The sequence below is a fragment of the Beta vulgaris genome, chromosome 9, assembly GCF_026745355.1.
Source record: "Beta vulgaris subsp. vulgaris cultivar EL10 chromosome 9, EL10.2, whole genome shotgun sequence".
NCBI classification, from domain to species: Eukaryota; Viridiplantae; Streptophyta; class Magnoliopsida; order Caryophyllales; family Amaranthaceae; genus Beta; species Beta vulgaris.
Window position 1 is genome coordinate 7,503,654 of NC_079210.1, and position 14,515 is coordinate 7,518,168.

Below are 14,515 nucleotides of genomic sequence, written 5' to 3' on the forward strand. Positions count from 1 at the left end.
TCCATACTTTGTAAAAACTCCTGGGGAAATATGAAACCCGAATTTTTATCCTTTTTTTTCAAATCAGTCTTCGTTACACCTCTTCCATAAAGGCGTACATGACTTTTGCGTACAGGATCTTGTATGACTTCAGAGTAATTACCCTTAGTGTTACCATCTTCTCCATGTTCAACACTTTGTAAAGCATCCATCTTGGCCTATCCAATGAAGATTAAGTTATTATATATACTAAGTTAAGGCAGAAAATATGAAATACATAGCATGTCAACTCACAATATTGGATATAGTTTTTTCGTTGTTGGTGAGGTATGTCTTTTCAGGATTTCTTTTCCTCGATTCTTTGTAGACCTTTTCTTGTGAAGGCTCTTGCTTATCCGGATCCTCTTGTTGCTTTAGAGATACAAATTAGTAGTTCAATAACTTTCTAAGAGTATGAAATGATGGAACAATAAGAACTATAATTCAAGATAATGTGTTGTTACCAACTTATGACGTAACATTGCGTATGACTTCGGACCCATAGTATGCATATCATCTAGTGATCCACGATTGCCTTTATTAATTTTTGCTTCTTTCTGTAATAGAAAAAAAAAAGTTAACATACAATTTCAATAGTAGACGAACAAAATTTCAAAGAGAATAAAACCATATACCTCGATTAGTGAACAATTCCAGTATTCCAAAAGATCTTTAAATTGGGAATCGGAAACTGTTTTCGGACGATTTTCCCACCTTTTCTCATTAGTTTCATGTGCATAGTAGTGCTTTTTTTACCCTACATTTATGACCACGCCAACTTGCATTATAATTCGAAAACCCATTTTTTCCCTTGATCGGAACCATGTACTTTTCCTAACCCAACAATGAATGAGCTCAATTAGTAGTATATAAGGTATTCGGTCCAATGAATGAGCTCAATTATTAGTATATACATGTTTTTAGTTTGATGAATGAGCTTACATAGAAAAGAAACAATGAAAGGAACATACCAAAACATAATCCATATTTTGTCAAGTGTGGCAAAAGTTTGAATTTTCTATAGTTAAGAGGCGCAAGCTCGGAATCCCTAGCAACTGTACCCAAGAAAAGGCTAAATTCATCAACAACTTCTTTTTGTTCCAACTGGTTGGCCGATTGAGTTCAGTACAATAGCTTCACGCTCTTCTCTTGTACGCGAGTGGACCTTTGTTAACGTTGTTGGACCTCGTTGCTTTTTACTCTTACAAGCTATTTAAGGTTAAGGTATTATTATATAATAAGATAGATATAAAAAAAAGAAAATGTCATCTACAGAAGTGGTATATATACCTTCCTCTATTATTTCATTTGTTGAGATTCCACTTCTATTTCTTCATTTATTGGTTGTTGCTCCAATTCATGTTCAACTTCATCATTTCTTATTATTGTGGAAGGAATCTGAATTTCCAAGTTTGCTTCATGTGTCATTCCATCGGTAATAGGAGATTCCGTGTCTGTGGTGTGTCGCATCTTTTCTAACTACTTTTGCCGAAACAAGCGAAATGAAGATATAGACCCCGGAACACAATACTCTTTTTCTTGTGTCTTTCCTTTTGGTTGTTGCTTTTGAGGGCGTGCATTATCCTTTTGCATTTGCTGTTTTGCAGGCTGGGCAGTCCCTATGGATTTTCGCCTGTTTTGCTGGACATTTTCAGATTGTGTGTTATCCTTTGCTTGTTGGTTCCGTTGACCATTTTTATGCACAAAGTCCCTCATAGATAATGGTTGAGATAATGGGTGTTTCACTCCCTCTTTTTCCACCGAAACCATACAAGAAACATATAATGGCACCAATCTGAGTAAATTATTAAACTTTCTGGCTGCTATAGCTGCTGCTTTTTTGTCTGTGCAGATAGGGGAATGCAGTGCTTGAGCTCTTTACATTTTAGGAAGATGTTAGTTCTTATCAATGTAAACATTTTAGGAAGTAGTTAGTTCTTATCAATGACCACTTTGATAAAGTTTAATTACTAATGTTATTACTTGCCAGCTTTTTATATGAATAAAGGAAATATTAGAATGCATACTCTTAATGTTTGATCAGTACATGCAATCAAGCACCAAGCAGTTGCTCTAAGAAGTGGGCAGATTTATCTGCCTATTTTTTCTTGGGACACTTCTTTTTTCTAACAAACAAACATATATAGCAACAACATGACTGTTCAAACAGCAGATAAGTACCAAAAAAAAAAGTTCTGCATTCACAAGTTATACATCAGCATCAGAATCTTCTACTAACAGAAAGGTCATGGCACCACAGTTTTCAAACAGGCGAAACAGCAGGACAAGACAAGCAGCACTCTCAATTTGCGAACTTTCCTAAAGTAGCTTCTTAGAAGTATATCTTCCCATAGTCTGAAGCTAAAAGGTGTTTAGAGACTGAAAAAGTGATTTTGTCAAACTTCTGTTAAACAGTGAATGAATATATGGTGTTCTTTCGTCATTGTGGTTGTATTCTTCAATCTGACTTGAGTTCTATGAGGAGTAATTAACCAGTTATTAAGAGGTGTAACTGCCATGACCATGGATTTCAGTTGTTCAATGTCACCATGTGCAACCTTGTGAACACTGGAAAATATGTGCTTGTTAGACCCTTTAGTATTTTGTTTCCTACAGATTGTCTCCACTAAAAGAGAACCACTACTTTCAAAAATTGAAACCAGTGCAGTTACACCATATTTCAAAATCTTCTTCTTTTTTTTCTCTTTTGCAAATCTAAAGAATGTGTTCCAAAGGTAAGTTATTTCCCATATCTAGAGATTTCTATCGTCTCTGGTTAGTTGCAGCATCGTGAGGATGTCTCCCCCCCCCCTATGAGGGATCACACCCTCCTATCTGCAAAATTAGAGATATCACAAGGCTTTATTTCAACTGACAAACTAATCAATCATCATATTTTACTCTTTAGGACTTACAAGGTGAAATCTTGAAAAAATAGGGGAATCATTAATAGTAAAGAGGGGAATCATTAATAGTAAAGAGGCAGTAAGTACAAGAAATAGTAAGAAATTGCTTCTCTATATAGAAAGGTCACTAGAGAAACTGGTCTGCTACTAATATCAGTCCTGTAATAGACCATGGGAAAAGAAAAAGATGAAAGTATGATGTAAACATTTTTCTGTTAGACTTACAGTCTCTTACATATTATACTTCAACATGAATCCAATGTATGCCATTGTATGTGATCCTTCTTAAAACATGCCTTATAGTATATTGTCATGCTGAGCACTACTATTATTATTATCAATGGTTGGTTATTGAAGCATTTGACTATAACATCATTTACCTCTGGAATGACATCTAGAAGCAGACTTAGGACATAGAGCCTCTGATTTTGAAAGGCAGGCCTCAGCATATTGCCATTGTGATAGGCTTGTATACTTCATAGTTAGCTAGGAATAGCAATTAATTTACACAGAACCATCATAAACAAGACAGCACAAACATGCAGCAAAAAATGAACCAAAGAAAAACATATGGAGACCAAAGAAATAGATAGATAAATATATAAAGGTTATAATCTCATTGTGACACTCAAAATGAATAACATATTTACACATTAACAAAACCATAGCCACCAACATCTCTCTTAACCATCTGCACATAGTGCAGTCATGCAGACTGCACACTCTAAACTGCATGCCTTATTACTCTAGTCCCATTTTTTGCACCAATTCTATCAGGGTAATATACTTATAGGTAGATATATAAAAAGCTTGATTAGACTATAGCTAACCACATAATAAGCCAGCATAACCTATTAAGACCACTAGAAAATCTGATAATATACAGGTAGAAATTGAGCGGAACAAAAATCACAAACCTCCATAGTATTTTGCCGCGCATCATTATTAGTTTCGTTCTCCCCTCATAACCCTCATAGTCTGATGTGAAGTACTCGTCATCAGATGAAAATATTTCATCATCTCTCCATCCACTGAGAATCTCCTGAGTTTTGTCGAGTAATGACTTGTTTGCCAAACTTTGTAGACCTTTTGCTTTCATTCTTTCTTCGTTAAACCTCACTCTCTCTAATCGTTGCCTTTCATAAGGTGGAATCTGATGTTGTCCAACATTAACCTTCGCTCTATTCCTTTTCATCTACAAGGGGGGGGGGGATGAGACAATCAACGTTATTGTATATTACAAAAATAAAAATAAAACCGCAAAGATATATTTTATGAGACGATAAATCATGAATTAAACACATGCATTGTAATTCAATATAGACACGAATTCATATCGAATACCAAAGAAAAAGCCATATATAGTACCATCAGAAAGTTCTCTAGGAAGATTTTGAATAGCATAATGCCAATCCTCTTTAAGCGGGTCCTCAACAAGAAAAACTTGATGTGCTTGAGATGCCAAGATGAACGGTTCTCCTTGTGAAATATTCTTATTCTTATTCACATTCATCCCAAAATCATCCTTTTCCGAATGAAACCACACACATCTAAAAAGATAAACTAAAGTGACTATGATAAGATATCTCAATAATATCTTCTAACGAGCCATAATAGTTCACAGCCCCCATAACAGGATTTTGATCTCTACTACTAGCAAAACTATGCGTTAGAGCTGTTAAGGTGACTCCACTATTTTGAGTTACGCCATTTTTCTCTCGTTTCATGGTGTGGAACCTATAGCCATTAACAGAGTAGCCACTGAACTTCTTAGCAACACGAGATGGTCCTTTTATAACCATTTGATATGATCCGTTATTTCTTCCCCTTCTTGAATATTGAGATCAACTTTCTCTCTAAACCACTCCATGAAATTCTTGCTATGAGTATGCGCGAATCCCATTTTCTTTTCCTGTGGCTGCTTACAGACAACTTATGTTCACTGTGATTTTATAAATATGTTAGTATCTATCACAATTAGCAATAAAAAAATTAGAAAAATAATTAGAAAAAATTCCGTGTTAAGTTACTTACTCGATGTATCTCTCAACTTCCTCAGAATCACAATTGAATAAGACTATTGATGGACTTGGGCCCGTGTAATGTGATCCATCATAAACCCATAATCCTTCTTCTTTCTATTCCTTCCCTTTCCTCTAATAGGTCGGCCAATATTGGGAAATAATGGATTTGAGATACTAGGATCAACACCATTATTATCTGAAGTATGTTTGATCGATTCAAGTATCTTCACAGAATGCAAGACATTCTTTGGCCAAATATCCTTCAGCCATTGAGCCCTCCGGACGACCCTTGTTCCGAACATCAGATTTTAACTCTCGGAGGTACCTCTCTATTGCATACATACACCTAATTCCAACTGGACCACCAAGCTTAATTTCTTCCACCAAGTGAATTGGTAAATGAACCATGACATCAAAGAAGGTAGGTGGGAAAATCTCTTCTAACTGACAAAGGGTTTCAACAATCTCAGTTTGCAAATAGTCGAGATCTTGGGGGTCGATAGCTTTCTTCCATATGCCCTTAAAAAAGGCACACAACCTTAGCAAAGGTTTTGCAACATCTTTGCTCAAAGTTGTCTTGATTGCAACAGGAAGCAAAGTAATGCATTAGAAAATGAGCATCATGACTCTTATATCCAGTGATCTTCCTTTCACCAACTTGCACACATCGAGCGATATTTGAAGCATATCCAAGTGGTAGCTTTGCATTTTTAATGACCTGGCAAAACAATCGCTTCTCTTCTAATGACATCGAAAAGCGTGATTTTGGAAATACTTCCTTACCATCTTCTAGTAATTGAGGATGAAGTTCAGGCATCCAATTTAGGGCTTTCAAATCTTGACGAACATTAGCATGATCTTTGCTCTTTCCAGGTAAATCTAACAGTGTGGCAATGATATTATCACATACATTTTTTTCAATATGCATTACATCAAGATTATGGCGAAGTGAACAATGCTTCCAATATGGAAGTTTAAAAAATATTGGTACCCTTTTCCATGGAACTTCCTTTTCTTGTTTCGTTATCTTTTGCAACTTTCCACATTTATTTCGAAAACCACAAAGTAACTCCTTAGTTTCGATTCCTGTTAAACGCACTGGTTGGTCTCTTTGCCCCGTAACTCCAATAAAAATCTCTTATTACGACGCCAGGGTGGGACAAATCTAAAAAAGTAGGGTGACCCATATAGCAATGCTTGTGGCTTTTGTTGAAGAACAATGATTCAGTTTCATAATGACAAGCAGGGCATGCAAGTTTCCCTTTTGTGCTCCAACCAGACAACATTGCATAAGCAGGAAAGTCACTAATGGTAGACATCAATGCTGCATGCATATCAAACCTTTGATTGCTTAAAGAGTCATAAGTTTCCAATCCAACCTCCCACAATTCTTTCAAATCCTTAATTAGTGGTTGCAAATAAACATGAATATCATTTCCCGGGGATAAGGGACCGGAATAAGCAATGCTAACATCAAAAATTCAGGCTTCGTAAGCAACCACGGAGGTAAGTTATAATTGATCAATATCACTGGCCACGTACTATGTACAATGCTCATATTGTGGAATGGGTTAAACCCGTCTGAAGCTAACCCAAGCCTCACACTACGAGCATCTTTGGCAAAGTCTGGATATCTCTTGTCAAATGTTTTCCATGCTTCACCATCCCTTGGATGCTGTAAAAGCTCATCTTCTGAATCATTTGTTTTATGCCATATCATGTACTTTGCAGTTTCCGGACACATAAATAACCTTTGCAACCTTTTCTTAATTGGAAAACCTTAGAATTTTAGCAGGAATTTTATAATCCTTCCCATTAGTCTTTTCTTTATTAGTTACTTTCCACCTTGAAGTCTTGCAAACTGAACAGCTTGTTGCATTTGCATGCTCCTCCCAATACAACATGCAGTCATTAGGGCATGCATCAATCTTCTGACAATCTAGCCCTAAAATCTTAAAAATTTTTTGCTTCATTAAAAGACTTGGGAAATTTGCATCTGGTAGCGTGTCTCTAAATATTCCTAACAAAGCCGACATTGCTACATTGCTCAACTTATGGTCACACTTGTATATAAATAGATGAATAAGAAAGGACAGTTTGGAAAATTTCTTGCAACCTGGATATAATTCTTGTTGACCTTTCTATTAATCTATAAAACTTCTTTGCATCTTCATTTGGCCCTTCTCTCATTGTATCATGCAACAACCCCTCTATGTCATCATTTGTGTCTAATATCGCATCATGTTCTTCTGTCACATCCGGTTCTTTTTCAATATTTATATCTAAGTCTAACAACTTATCAGTTCTGGGAACAAAACCATTAACAATGATATGATCCCTAACAACATTTCTATACTGCCAATAACGATAATGACAAACATTGCAAGGACAACAAATCTGGTTCCCTTGTGCTTTAATAGCAAAAGCCTTACTAATGTACTCCTCAACTCCTTCTTCATATTCATTGCTCCACCTTTGAAGCATCCACCACTTTTTATCTATGTTATCCATTTTGTTCCTTAATCGTATGTTGCAAACAAGAACATTAAGTCAGCATCCAATTTAAAAGATCCCAATTCAGAAAATTCCTATAACATAATTCACAAAACATAAAATTAGATAAAATTCCTTAATTCACAAAACATATTGGGTCTTGGGTAATTGGTAATTTGATATGATCTGTTTCAACCTTAATTTCTTAAGCTTATTAATTTCATCGTTTCTCTCTCCTCCCACAATCTTGAGATTTTTGACAAAAGGATTCTCTTTCTGCCATTCAGATGCTTTATCATCTTATTCCCTCAATTCTGAGCTTCTCACTGTAATTCCTTCTATTTCAGCTTCTCTTTTATTTCAATTTCTATTATCATTGTCATTATTACCTATTCTGAGGGTTTGTTTCAGTTTATACTAATTATTTTCATGTTCTTTCCTTAGTTGCTACATTACATCAATGTTTTGTCTTTTTATTATACACACTAATTTCTGTGATTTAGTTGTTATGTTTGCTGTATATTGCTTGGTTGTTTTAATTAATCTGGCTAATTTCGATGATTTGGGGATTGAATTTGGATACTTGTTTGCTAATGGTTTCTTTTTCGTTGGTTCTGAATTGGGATTTCTTTGAATTGGGTGATTAATTACGTTGGTTATGCATAAAATTCCTAAAACATAGCAGAATCTTAATATCACGAATTTCAATAATCTCAAGAATTCCTAAAACATAAAATTCCAATAACAATTGATTGAAGAACATACTTAATTTTGAAGCTCGACTGGATTTTGGATTTTAGAAGGATTTCCAGAATTTCCAAAATACAAGAACGCACCTTTGAAGTTCGAAATTTCGCCTCTGTTATGTGAAGTAGTGTTCGTGAAATTTCGCCTCTTCCCTCTTCTCTATTCCTCTTAGTATGTAATTGGCTGAATTCGGTTCGTGCCTTCAATTCATAGAGAGATTTGGATTTGCAATTGATAGGGTTTTTTTTATCTCGATGTCAGTTACCATCGATCAAGGTTCCTTGTTTTAGGGAGATAAGGTGTTGTACTGCTATTCAAATTATGTGAAGTATTATTTGAAAATCGTGAAAAAAATTGAGGGAATCATGAGCGTAATTTTTTGTGAGTGGATGAGCGTACGTGCACGTGGTGCTAGCTAACGCATAATCAGATGAATAAGTGAATATATTGTACGTAGCGTATAACACATCAAATGCAACGACTATCCCAAGTCGTTGCAATAGTATATCTAATGCAACGACATGACCAAGTCGTTGCAATAGATATATATAATGCAACGGTTACTATAAAGTCGTTGCAATAGCTTAATCTATGAACCTAAATTGATTTAGGCCGTTGCAATAGATGATCCTATTGCAACGGTATAAAAAATAACCGTTGCATTAGCTTATTTTAACCATTGCGTTTGATTAAAAATGTAGTAGTGAATAGAGATAACGTATGTTTATAATTGCTTAATATTTACCTTAATTAACACCAATTAAAATAAGTAAATCGGATTTGAAATAAATTTCGAACAAAAATTTTAAACCAAAATATTTAATTGCCACGTGGACGCTCAATTTGGGAGCTTTTACTTTATAGTGATCTAAAAGTGCTTGATGATTATGAATATGCTACGTATAACTTTGTATTTTGATTTAGATAATTATATAGATAACAAAATTTGTTGTATTTATAACTTAGTATATTGAGAGTGAGGGTCACAAACACAATAGTTAAAATTTTTCTCTCAATTTCAAGAGGTCATAAGTTGGAGAATATTTATAGTACACCTGGGTGTATCATGCTCATGTTACACCCAATATTTTTTTGAGCAAAATGAGCGAATGAGCAAAATGAACAAATGAGCAAATGATTCTACTCATTTAAGAAAATGAGCAAATACTTTTATTACAAAAATGAGCAAATTAGTAAATGAGCAAAATGTCCATATGAGCAAATCTATATATATATCTAAAGAAGATTCCTTCAGGCCACGTGTCGCAAAGTTAGAGCTTTCAATCCCACGTGGCATGATGTGGCATGCTCCGTTGATCAGTATTTTTTCGAAGCTCATTTAGAGTGTCCACGTGGCGAGGTAATCAAAGAGTGTGAAATTCCCATAATCACGCATATCTTCCCTTATATCCGCATATAATTGATTCAGTCATCTATATAATTGACCGTCAATTACGGATTTTTAATTGATACGTAATCTATATAATTAAGGAAACAGTTAATCACGCCTTAATCTATGTAATTGATACACTCAAATTGCAAGTTAAAACTAAAAAAAAATTGAATATCAATCACGGTTGTAATTGATACGAAATCGACACAATTAAGGCAATAATTAATTAGTTACCAAATCAACCAACCACGCTAATATCAAGGAAACAATTTTTCCTTACTATGAGTAAATTACATATATAAATAAATTAAATATAAAACCTAAATTATACCCGGCCATAAGTAGTATAAATATGAATGATGCTTTGGCTTTTGTTTCACCACACCACACCATAACACAAATTATCAGAAATTTTAAAGTTTCCACTGCAAGCTTCCCGCTTTGTGCATTTGTACCAATTCGATTTCCCCCTCTTTCACTGCTCTTTCTCTCTCTTCCTACTTTTCACACATAATAACAGAGAGAAGAGAGAGAGAGGAGAGAGAAATGTTTGGAAACAAAATATATCCGCATAAAACTAGATTCATCAATTTTAATTTGGTTGGTGACAAATCAAAATCTTTGAAGCAACGTTAAATGAACCATTTACCTAAGTTTAGAATTATGAAATCCTTTGATTTCTTCAATGGGTATGTTTGCTTTATTTTTAAGCTGCTAGACTTTTTGTTGTTGCAGAAGCTACTCTTGTGAAGCTCAAGCAAGGTTCCCAACTTAATTTAACTCCAACATCCCTATATTCCATGGATTCTGAATCGAATGAATCGAACTCCGGTACATCTGTGGAATCACAAAAGGTTTCAGGACTGCCTATGTAATCACGTAATCTATGTAATTGATGCATTCAAATTAAGGAAATGGTTATTTCAAAAAGAAAATCAGATTTGCTTTATTAAATTGTGTTGTATAATTCTCGAATTAATACTGGACATATTTTTGTTGGCTGCATGTTGTTCGGTGGCGACGGTGCTGCCGTGATGCACGATAGAAAACCAGCTGGTGATGGTGGTCGGGAAAACAGAGGAGTTGGAGTGAAGAAAAGGGTTTTTTTGGGGTCATATCAATCACGAGGTTTTCTTAGCTCTCCTCATTTGTTGTTGAATTATGATTTCAATATAAGTTTATCAATAAAATTGATTTACAATTGTTGTTTTTGTTTTTTTCAGTATTATTTTTGCAAGTGCAAGTTGAAGGAAATCTAAAGCAGGTACAAACTTAGAAGAGGAGAGAGAGATTACAAGGTTTTATGATGGTAAAGATGTAAAGGATAACTAATAATCTGCCATTGATCATGCAACGGATAATCATAATCCCATATATCTTGCAAGACAATCACGACAATCATGCATGCCAATCTTCCTTATTATTCTTTGCTGTAACTATAATGTACTGTTACCTACATATAGCTGTATAGCTTCTTTGTAATCTTTTATTTTAGGTAGCTTTCCTTCTATGTATAGCTATATGTTGTACTATATAAACTACCAAAGTTAATAATATTATTCAAGCATTGTCTAAACACTTTAAAAGATAGATCAATTTGTTTTATCTAAGTATTTTTTATAGTATTTGCTAAATTATTTTTTGACTTAGAATTCTTTCTTTAAAATAGCAAGGGTAGTGGCAGAGCATTTTTGTGCTGTTTGTATGCTTCCATGACCTATAAAATAGATGAGTGTTTGTATGCTTCCATATTCCATACGAATAAATAGGGATTAGTAAGTTTTTGCATGTCCATATAAGCAATTCTTTATCTGCATTCCCTCCTTTAGACATATTTTATTAAGTTTTTTTTTGGGAGGGGTTTACCGAATCAGTATTTTATTAGTGACGTAAATAATAACCCGTGCAATTTTGACGTAAATTGAAACTAATTAGAAGTACGGTACTTATTGAGGGGAAAAATAGTTATTATTTTTGTATTTGAAGTGAGGAAAAAAAAGGACCCAAATTTGTAGACCTATAGGCAAGAATTGTAATGTTGTGAATTTTGATTTTTTTTTTAATACTTCTGTAGTGAATTGTGTGTTTTTTTTTTTTGTATAATTCTGTTGTGAATTGTAAATTTTTTTGTGTATTTGTGTTATAAGCAAGACACTTTTGTAACTTTTTAAATTTTGGTGTTGTTAATTGTTTGGTTGGTTAAACAAAACATGAAAAGTGAGATTTTCTTGGAAGCAGAAGAAGCCAAAGTGTATTGTTTGGTTGAAAATATATGAAACTTAAAACTTTCTCAAAATGGAGAAATTTACTTATTCTTTTGGGAAGTTAAAGATAAGGTTATACACTTTCTAGAAAATACAAGTTCATGTGAAAACTAAAATTTTGGAAAAAGCTACTTCAGACGTTGGACTAAACAAGCACTTAATTTGTACTTCAATAGTTTTTTTTGTAACGGGTACTATCATAATAAATATTACGCTATCCCTCATTCAAAATCCTGGATCCGCCCTTAATCCTCGAGATTTGTAGACCAACTTTTGCACTTTTGGTTTTGAACTTCTGTGGAACAAAGGTCGGGCTATTGTAATTGATATAACAGATAATAAAAAAGAGAAGAGAAAATAGAAACAAGTATCACTAGAGCATTATAGCTATTGCAATTGATAGATCTCAACCATTGATAAGGTTGACTTTAGATTTATCAAACATATAATACTACGATTGATAAATTTTCCAAATTTGAATCAGTATAAACATCAATATCATCTTCTGATCAATAATCAAATCTCTCCCCTAATTCACTAGTAGAATAAAGGCTACTTGCTGCGGTTAAAAAGTGCCCTATTGCTGCGTTCTGGGGCGCGCAGCAATTAAGGGCGCAGCAATAGGTATTAATAATATTGCTGCGGTTTTAAACTGCAGCAATATATACCAATATTGCTGCGGTTTTTTAGGCCAAACCGCAGCAATATATGAATTTTTTGGCGAAAAGTAAGGTGACTTAGAGATAATATTGCTGCGGTTTTTAGCCCAAAACCGCAGCAATAGGGTCCTACAAGAAAAAAAAGTTTTTTTTTTTTTGCATTTTGCCATAAGATTTGAAAAATAAAACCCGAAAACAAACCCATCCACAAATGAGCATTATATCATTTAATAGAAACCAAAATCAAAATGAAACCCACATCACTTCTCATTCACAATAGATAAAACTAATAATAAGAACCAGAAAATTATATTATGCAGTAAAATCTAAATAAAAAACTGTACCAAATTATAATTGTACCAACTTACAAAGAATAAAGATAATGAAAACAATCAGATCTAAGAAACAAAGATAATGAAAACAATCAGATCTAGCCGTATGTTCTTTCCCGGAGATTCATCTGAGAAGGAACTTCGAAAATTCAGATCTTAAAGGGACAAAACTTCGAACAAAACCCATCCACAACTTCGAAAATTCAGATCTGAAAGGGACGAAATTCATCTAAATAATGAAAAAAAACAAAAACGAAAAAAAAACCCGAAGAAGGAAGTCGTCCGCTTCGTCGGCTTCGTGGAAATTCATCGCGTCCGCTTCGTCGGCTTCACCGCGTCGTCCGCTTCGTCGGCTTCGTCGCGTCGTCCGCTTCGTCGGCTTCGTGGAAATTCATCCACAAATTCATCGCGTCGTCGCCGGAAATTCATCCACAAATTCATCGCGTCCGCTTCGTCGGCTTCGTCGGCTACGTGAAGTCGCCGGCTTCGTGAAGTCGCCGGCTTCGTGAAGTGAGGGTTGAGAGGTTGAGAGAGATGAGAGAGAAGAGGGGGTTGAGAGGATGAGAGAGAGAAGAGAGACTGAGGGTGAGAGAGAGAAAATGTTCAAAAAAACCCTAAGTTTTGAGCGCTGAAAGAAACTTTTTTTTTTATGGGTAATTGACAGCTAATATTGCTGCGGTTTTCTAGTAGGACCGCAGCAATATATTAAAAAAATATTTTTTTTAATATATTGTTGCGGTCCTATTAGGAAACCGCAGCAATATTAGCAGTAAGGGGCCCCACATGTTTTTAAAATGGTAACTGTTAGACAATATTGCTGCGGTTTTGGGCGGGAACCGCAGCAATATTGTCATTTTTTATTTTTTATTTATTTTTGCGTGTTATATTGCTGCGTATAGGTAAAACCGCAGCAATATTACCGCAGCAAATAACATTTATTCTACTAGTGATTTTAAGGACATTAATCATCCGTCGCTTGATTTTGTTTGGCAATTATTAATGGAGGTTGAAATGTGATTGTAGGAATCACAATTCACAAAAAGAAGAAACTAACTAATACCGGCTTTCTACAGTGATAAGCAAAATAATTTGTAATTAGGTAGATCAAGTTAGAGAAAAAATCGTGGAAATTAGTTATACTATTGAAGTAAATTAGATCTACAAAAAATACAATAAAAATGGAAGGTATAAATCTAAGACTTTAAATGGATGGTTGTGTTGTAAAACTTATGATAGTTAGGGTATATTCTCCCTAACTTATTTTCAGTTCAGTTCGATTCAGTTCAATTCGGTTGTAAATAGTCCAGTTCAGTTCCAATCAGTTCGAATCGGTTCCTACGTTATCATCTAATTCAGTTAACTTTATAGATTAGGCTGCATTTAGGACTTGGTATACACTCCATACACTCTAATGCACCTTCTAAATTGAGTATTTACAAATTTATAATAAATAGTATTGTGAGATATGCATAACTATATTAGTACTCAATTTTTTCCCCATTAGTCAAATTAACACATATGCTATCACATTATATGAGGCATTGATTAAGTTATTACAATTATATAAATCTCTGCAACATTTGGTGAATCATTCATATTTTGTTGCTTCATTATCAGTCTATTACCCCATTCCAGAAAAATTTTGTGTCAATATTTCATAGTTTGTTGCTTTTTTATCT

The 14,515-nt window shown here is 34.3% G+C and overlaps 1 long non-coding RNA gene across 1 annotated transcript; it reads right to left on the bottom strand.

The window, feature by feature from the left end:
• Window positions 1-272: 272 nt before the first annotated feature.
• LOC130590053 (uncharacterized) lies at window positions 273-728 on the bottom strand. Its single transcript, XR_008967646.1, has 3 exons — window positions 654-728; window positions 483-575; window positions 273-390 (listed from the first exon to the last, which is right to left on the bottom strand). It is a non-coding gene; the product is annotated as an uncharacterized LOC130590053 (long non-coding RNA).
• Between the last annotated feature and the right edge of the window lie 13,787 nt (window positions 729-14,515).